At 38.0% G+C, this 8355-nt stretch overlaps 1 long non-coding RNA gene across 1 annotated transcript in view; it reads right to left on the minus strand.

Moving 5' to 3' along the window:
* Positions 1-1927: 1927 nt before the first annotated feature.
* Positions 1928-8355, minus strand: part of LOC308187811 — an 11210-nt gene continuing 4782 nt past the window's right edge. Inside the window, exon 3 of the long non-coding RNA XR_013944937.1 lies at positions 1928-3845. This is a non-coding gene — a long non-coding RNA (uncharacterized lncRNA). The remainder of the gene's footprint in view (positions 3846-8355) is intronic.

Consider the following 8355-nt stretch of genomic DNA (forward strand, 5'->3'; position numbering starts at 1 on the left):
TTGCTAACCACGTTTATTATTTGGAATTCTCTGTGCTGCTACTAGTAAAATACTACCAATCCCCAGAACAGCTTGCAGATAAGCAGATAATGCTGTGGTGTGCAAGCAGTGTTGTAGTAGAACTAGGAAGAATTTCAAAGAACCCTCTCTGGAGCCTTTCCTGACTTTGAGAACCAAAAGCTGTTGTGGTGCAGGATGGTCATCTCATGTTGCACAGTGTGGATGAGTGAAAAGCAGCACATAATATCACTGAGATAATGAACAAGATACCACATCTGTGTTTTCAATTGCCACTTGTGCATGTGTATGCATATTGACAGAAGTATATTAGCAAATCATCTGGTGCCAGTTTCCACTGTACTGCTTTATTTCACAAAAATCTAATATCAGTGATGATAAAACCATGATCCAAAGTGTAGCCACTCTAAAAAAAATACATAAATACATGGTTACGTCTAAGGGTGAGAGATCTGAGCCTTTTCTGGTTAGAGAAGCTAGATCTACATTAAACAGTTCTGGGCGATATGCTCAAGTTCTGGGATATTGCTTTCCATGCTTCTGGGATGTTGCTTTCCATGCTTTCAAATAATTGCATTCTTTGGCATAGTTTGGGCCTATTTCAAATTTCATTTTTCTAAGCAATATATGAGCAATATTTGAGTAATTGCAGTAAGCAAAATCATGTAAACAACAGGCACCATAAATAAATAAATAAATAAAAGAAGATACACTACTTTGGCATGCTGTCTTTTGTGTAGTCCTCCAATATTGTCCCAGCAAACCACAGGATAGTGTCCCAGGGCAATTACAGATGACAAAGTACCAACACCAGCAAATGTATCTGCGTAGATTACGTAATTCACTGACCAGCATGCCAGCACTAGAACATACACAGAACAGGGGATCAATTATCTTCTGCACAAAATTGCTCCTGTATATCAATGGCTGTCAGGCACATGACCTGACTAGCTTTTTTAGTATATGCCATGTCACTTTGCTGCAAGGTTGTAGGATGGTCCACTTACTGCATTGTTGCTGCAGACTTTTGTTTCACACGTACCCAAAGGGGTTTCTAACTGAGTCTGGGTACTGAGCTTTTTGATGTGGTATTATGAAAGGGCTCTCAAACGTTGAGGTTGTCTGATGCTTGTTCAACATTCTTATTTTTGTTTTATCTCCAAACCAACACCTACAGTTTTTCAGTGTTATTCTTCCTACTGATTTTCAGTCAGAATCTGAAATGTTAATCTTGAACATTCTAATCAAGCCTTATTAAAACATATTCCTGTCTGGCAATAGCACAGATAATAGAAGTTTCTGCTTTGAAAGAAGATGATAAACAAGTTTCCAGGTGAACCACAGCTGATTTAGAAACATGGAAGTAGTTAACAACAGGGAACAGACTATCTTTCTGAATGGAGTAGTCTATAATAAATCTTCACTTGGTTAAAAGACCAGTAAGTCAGAGAGCCTCTTAAGTTTTATAAACTCACTTGAGAATGTAATTTCACTGTAGCAATAAAAAGTGGGAAATACTGGCAGACAACAATGTACACTGTTTGATAAAGCTATGCTTTCAGAATTGGAGATACTAGCACAATAAAACATAGGAGGAAACTATTCATCACTACAATTCATCACAGATAGTTGGTAAAAGGATGTATGTTACCAATGAAGATGTACACAAAGAAGAGAGTGGTTTAATAACAAATCAACATTTGATAGAATTTTTATTTATTTATTCATCCATTCATTGGATTTTGGATAACATTGAAAAGTAGTCTTTAGAAATTTGTGCTGTGCTTTAGCTTTTTGAAAGACATTGTTTTTCTTTTTCTCTCTCTTTCTTAGGAGTCAGATGAAAAGAGTAGAGCTCTGGAGTGTAATCTAAAGGTAGAAATAAAAATATTTTAAAAGTCATGTCCATTAAAACATCCATTATATTGAATATTTGGTCTTGAAAGAGAATTTGGGGTGGTGGGGTGGTGGGGGGGAGGTGTTAAAAATAAAAAAAAAAATAAAAAAATAAAAGTAGCCAGAAGTCAAAATGCTGTTTAACAATCACTTATTGCAAGGGGCATATGAAGGAAGCAACTATAACAAACACACACACACCAGATTAAAGGGCAGACCAATGCTTGTGATGTTGGGATGGGTGTCTGCTCTAGATTGCTTGATAGGAAGAAGTAAATGGGGTCTTCTTCAGAAAACTGGAAGAAGCTTCATATTTGCAGTTCCTCAAGAGGGACTTGAACGTAATATCTGCTGGAAGGACAACCACCATGGCACAAGCAATGCAGAAGGCTTCTGGAGTGCATTAAGGGCAACTTTCTGATGCAGATGATCAAGGAAATGACAAGGACAGGCACTCTGCTAGACCTAATACTTACAAACGAGAAAGAATTAGTTAGGACTATGAAGACTGAGGCAGCCACAGCTGCAGTGACCATGAAATAGTATCATTCAGGATCCCGAGAGGAAGGTAGAAGGTAAAAAGAAGGATCAAAATTCTGAATTTCAGGAGAACAAACTTCTGTTTGTTCAGGAAAGAACCCATAGGAGATGGTCTTGGAGAGAAGGGGGTCTCAAGAGGAGAGCTGGTTATTTGCAAGTATCACAGTATCACAGATTTCTAGGTTGGAAGAGACCTCAAGATCATCGAGTCCAACCTTCGACCTAACACTAAGTACTCCACTAAACCATATCGCTAAGCTCTACATCTAAACGTCTTTTAAAGACCTCCAGGGATAGTGACTCCACCACCTCCCTGGGCAGCCCGTTCCAATGCTTAATAACCCTTTCGGTAAAGAAGTACTTCCTAACATCCAACCTAAAACTCCCCTGTCGCAACTTTCGCCCATTCCCCCTCGTCCTGTTACCAGGCACGTGAGAGAACAGACCAACCCCCACCTCTCTACAGCCTCCTTTAAGGTAACTGTAGAGAGCGATGAGGTCGCCCCTGAGCCTCCTCTTCTCCAGGCTGAACAAGCCCAGCTCCCTCAGCCGCTCCTCGTAAGACTTGTTCTCCAGACCCCTCACCAGTTTGGTCGCCCTTCTCTGGACTCGCTCGAGCACGTCCATGTCCTTCCTGTAGCGAGGGGCCCAAAACTGAACACAGTACTCGAGGTGCGGCCTCACCAGAGCCGAGTACAGGGGCACAATCACTTCCCTAGACCTGCTGGCCACACTGCTTCTTATACAGGCCAGGATGCTGTTGGCCTTCTTGGCCACCTGGGCACACTGCTGGCTCATATTCAGCCGACTATCAACCAATACTCCCAGGTCCTTCTCGGCCAGGCAGCTTTCCAGCCACTCATCTCCCAGCCTGTAGCGCTGCTTGGGGTTGTTGCGCCCCAGGTGCAGGACCCGGCACTTGGCCTTGTTGAACTTCATACAGTTGACAGTATCACATCCTTTAAGCTCAAGTCTAGTCCCACAAGCAAAGGGGGCCACAGGCTTGCATGGATGAACAAAGGTCTCCTGACAAAACTCATATATTAAAAAGAAAACATATAAGATGTGGAAGGAGGGTCAGGTAACCCAGTAAAACTATAGAGGCACTCTTTAGCATTCAGAAATGGGGTTAACAAAGCCAAAGCTCTCCTGGAATTGTGTCTGGCAAAGGATGGGAAAGTCAACAAGAAAGGTTTCTATAGGTGTATGAACAGCAAAAGTTAGATGAGGGGAGCAGGGAGCCTAGTGACAATTACCTTCTTTGTCTTGCTCTTTCTTGGTAAGACTGGCCTTCAGGAATCTCAGGTGCAGAGAGAGGTGGCTGATGCCATTTCAGTGACACTCTTGATTATGTTTGAAAGATCATGGTGATTGTGGCAGATTTCTGAGAACTGGAAGAAAGGAAATGTCACTCCTGTATTCAAGAGGGAGGATTCAGGGAAATACAAGCCAGTCAAGCCTCACCTCAGTCCCTGGGAAATCAATGAAGGAAATCTTTCTGGAAACCATTTACATGCAGGTGATTGTCAGAAGTCAACATGGATTTATGAAGTGGAAATCATGCCTAATTAACCTGATAGCCTTTTTTTGGGAAAAAAAAAAAAAAAAAAAAAAAAGACTAGCTCAGTGGATGAGGGAAAAGTTTATCTTGAACTTAGTACATCCTCATTGACCAACTGCAGAAATACAGATTAGGTAAGTAGATAAGTGAGGTGGAGCAAGTCCAATAAAGAATCACAAAGATAATTAAAGGACTGGAGCATCTGTCCTTTGAGGAGAGATGGGACTGTTCAGCCTGGAGAAGAGAAGGTTCAGGGGGATGTCATCAATGCATATAGATACCTGATATAGGAAACTAAAGAAGATGGACTCAGACTTTTCTCAGTGTTATCCAGTGACGACACAATGGACACAAATTCTGCTTAAACATACAAAAAAATCACTTTTTTTTTGTGACGGTGGTCAAATGCTGAAAAAGCTTGTGTAGAGAAGTTGTGGAGTTTTCATCCTTGGAGAAGCTGACTGGACATGATGCTGAGAAACCTGCGGTAGTTGATCATGGTTTGAGCATGGGGGTTAGACTAAGTGAGCTCCAGTGATTCTGTGATTCTGTGAAAGTTAAGGTGTTCTTAACAGGTTGAAGGCTAAACAAAAATCTATGAAACAAATAAAAAGTCAAAATGACTTATCTTTCAGTGAAGCTTACTTTCAAGGATCAAAAGAAAGTAACCAATATTAATATAAAAACATTTCAACTGGAGAAAATCAGTGACTCAGAAATGGGTTTACTGATCCATGCCAAATTGTTCTCCCTCAGATTAAAGAAAAGTATTACTTTACACAGGAGAAAAGGAATCCATTCTTTCCCCTGAGGTTTTTAGAAGGAAGATTTAGAATACAGGAGAAGACATAGGGCTTGAAGACTGTAAAATACCAATACCAGCTGTGATCCAGTCTGCTTAACTTTTAGACAACATCATGCGAAAATTTTGATGTGAGTAAGCCTGTTTCATAAAATTCCCATCAGAATCAATGGAGAGAGACAGATGCCTTTGAATGTTTGTAAAGCAAGCTTCAGCTGCATAGTGAAAGTTATTTCTGTATTTTGAAGAGACATGAGACTGTTGATTCCTGACTGGAAGAAAAAATGCCAGCCATGAAATATACTGTTCTGAATATTCATTTTTAAGTCAACCAGCTTTAACCACAGGTAGATAATTTCAGATAGCCAGAGCTATCTTCATACATTCTTTTTCTGATCTACTCAATGTAAAAAAATGTATCTGCATCTGCCTTCTTTAGTTTTATCTTCCAAAGAAAGCCATCTTCTGGATTTATTCCTAATTCACTCCCAAAATATGGGAAAGTCAAGAACAGATTTGAAGCTTATTTATTTATTTTCTCATTTAAATATTGTTTCTACTGCATATAAAAATTAACCAAAAAAAGTAATAAAAATAATTAAAAAATACTAGAAAGAAGCGTGACTTGTTTTACGTAATAACATAAAGCATTTAGCATCTGTCACCCAATCAGCATAGTCATTTCAGATATTAGAATATCAGGCAATTTAGGGGAGAGAGGAGAATCTGACTTTTCATGACATTCTTTTCCATTAATCTCAAAGTTGTGGAAATAAGGAGTAAAAATTAAAAAAAAAGATATATTTATTTATTTGTTTGTTTGTTTGTTTATTATGTTCAGGCATAGCATGAGGTCTTAGACCTCTTAGAATTATTTGTGTACTCTATCACTTAGTTCTGTTGTCTCTTGTTCAATAGAGATAAGCTGTACTTCTTTGCAATTCCTTGTCTTTCTCCATCCGTTCTTTCTCCTCAAGTCTTCACTGCAGCTCTATCCAGCCATATGAGATAACTATGCTATACTATACCAGTCCAAATGTAAGCTAGGCAAGAAACAAAAACTCACCTACTGTGTTCTTCAGGTCCTAAATCCTTGACCATAATGTCATTGCATTTTTTATTTATCTTGCAACATGATTTCTCCATCCTATTAGGAAAATTTATTTCAATCCCAAATTTGACTGAAAAAGCTTCATGTCACCAGGATAGCCTTTGTTCACATTTTTCATAATTGACAACTTTCTTTCCAAAATTTTGCAATAAGAAATACTGCTTTCTTACTACATGGTAATTTGTCAAAAGAATGAGACAGAATAAGATGTGCAGTGTTCTGGAAATGAGTTCAAGGGTGTCCATGTGTTCATTATTTCTCCGTCAGTGAAGAACACCTTGTAAAATGAATTTTGTTTTCAAACTCCACAAAACTGTTTTTGTTTTTGTTTTTTTTTTTTTTAATAGTTATCAAAGACGTATTAAAAATCAAGAAATAGGAAGTATTTACAACATCTCAGTTACCTTAAGGAAAAGGAAATTGAAGTATTTGTTATAGCTGTGCAATCTGACTAAAGGGTTAGTTTCTAACATGTGGAAAGAGAAACAAGGCTTAAGTAGAAAAGCAGAAGATCCTATCCACAAAACCAATGATAATGAAATGTAGAAGCACATAGTGGATATTCAGATGAGATATATATAAAATGAAAAGCAATTTCAGAGAAGTAGGAATGCCCTTGTTTTAAGAAAAATAAAAAGACCTTTTGATTAGTCAGCTTTCAATTTCACAGTTCAACCAAGGATATCCATTTTACAGTCACTAACTAAAGCAGCATTTAAGCATTTCAGGGTGGAATAAGACTACTCCTTTACTGTTCAATGCATAACTAACAGTTGTAACAGTGGCAACCAGAGAAATCACCTTGGGAAACAGACTTAGTGTAATAAAATGTTAGGTGATGTTTAAGGTCTTCTGATCTTATAAATTATAAAATACTCTGGAGATTATGGTGCATGTTAAAAACCTGGAGCATGTTAAGTACACTGGAATCCATAAAGCACTCTAATGCAAGTGCAGCTTAAATGTTAAATAGTTAAATTACAACATATAATTTTCAACATCAAATTTAGGAAATTTTATTAATTAAGGAACAGTTGAAAAAGATTGCAGTCTGCATTTGCAATAAAAATCTAACCTGGCTGAAATTCTGAATGAGTACGGATTTTCAAAACACTAAAAAAGAGTAGACTGAGGTATTAAAATGTATACATTGGTATGTTTCTGTTGTTGCTCTTGTTTCATTGTTTTGTATAGAATAGAATAGAGTAGAATAGAATAGAGTAGAACAGAACAGAACAGATCAGAATAGAATAGAAAAGTTCAGTTGGAAGGGACCTACAAAGATCATCTAGTCCAACTGGCTGACCTCCTCGGGGCTAACCAAAAGTTTAAGAATATTATTGGCATTGTCCAAATGTCTCTTGAACACTGACAGGCCTGGGGCATCAACCATGTTTCTAGTAAATCTGTTCCAGATTGTTTCTATTTCTGTTTGTTTTGTTTTGTTTTGTTGGGCGTACCAGTCCAGATGCACTGAAAACCGTATATTTGACATAATGTTCTAAGCTGACTAATATTTTTATTTCTTCCTTAAATGAAGGACTGTGCTGAAACTGTTATGTTCATCTCCACAAACAAGAAGGATCACAGAGGAACAACAGCAATAATCTAATAAGGGAGATGAGCCCCTGCTCACATTGAGCCTACTGTTGACCAGTTCCCTTTCTGCAGAGCTGCTCTCTAGCCACTTTTCTCCCAGACTGTATCTTTATCTGTCATTATTACATACCAAGTGCAGAATGCGGCATTTTCCTTTGTTGAGCTTCATGGTCAACAATGGGTGATTTTTCAGTGTGCCAATCTGTCTAGATTCCTCTGCAAGGTCTCTTGTCCCTCCAAGGAGTTAACAGCACCTTCCAGTTTAGTATCATCAGCAGACTTCAACTTCTTCATCTAGACCATTGATGAAAATGTTGATTCTGGCATTAGAATAAAGCTCTGGGGAATGTCACCAGTGACCGGCTGCCAGACAGATGTTGTCACATTCACTACAACCCTTTGAGCTCTACCACTGAGCCAGTTCATCACCCACTGTAGCATGAGTCTGTTTATCTCACAGTAGCTGACTGTGCAGAAATAAGTTGTTGTTTTTTTGGTTTCCTTCCAAGATACTTCTGAAAAAAAAAAAATGCTCAAAACAATAAAAGATCAGCATGTGCCTAAAAGGTGTGCTATATCAAGTGATTTATATTTTCAGACATTACCTAAGTCTCACTGAGACACAGTTTTTATTTTTTTGTTTGTTTGTTTTCTATACAAACATAAGGATGACCTCTATAGAATTTTCCAGTTATTTTTAATATTAGCTTTTTTTTGTTGTTATTTTTTGTTTGTTTGTTTGTTTTCCTAGATCTGGTAAAGAACCAGAATTTCATTCTCATTCACTTTCAGAACCAAATTTTTATGAAAGATGAATTCAAAATATCG

The sequence above is a fragment of the Anser brachyrhynchus genome (assembly GCF_964034855.1).
Source record: "Anser brachyrhynchus genome assembly, chromosome: 1".
NCBI lineage: Eukaryota > Metazoa > Chordata > Aves > Anseriformes > Anatidae > Anser > Anser brachyrhynchus.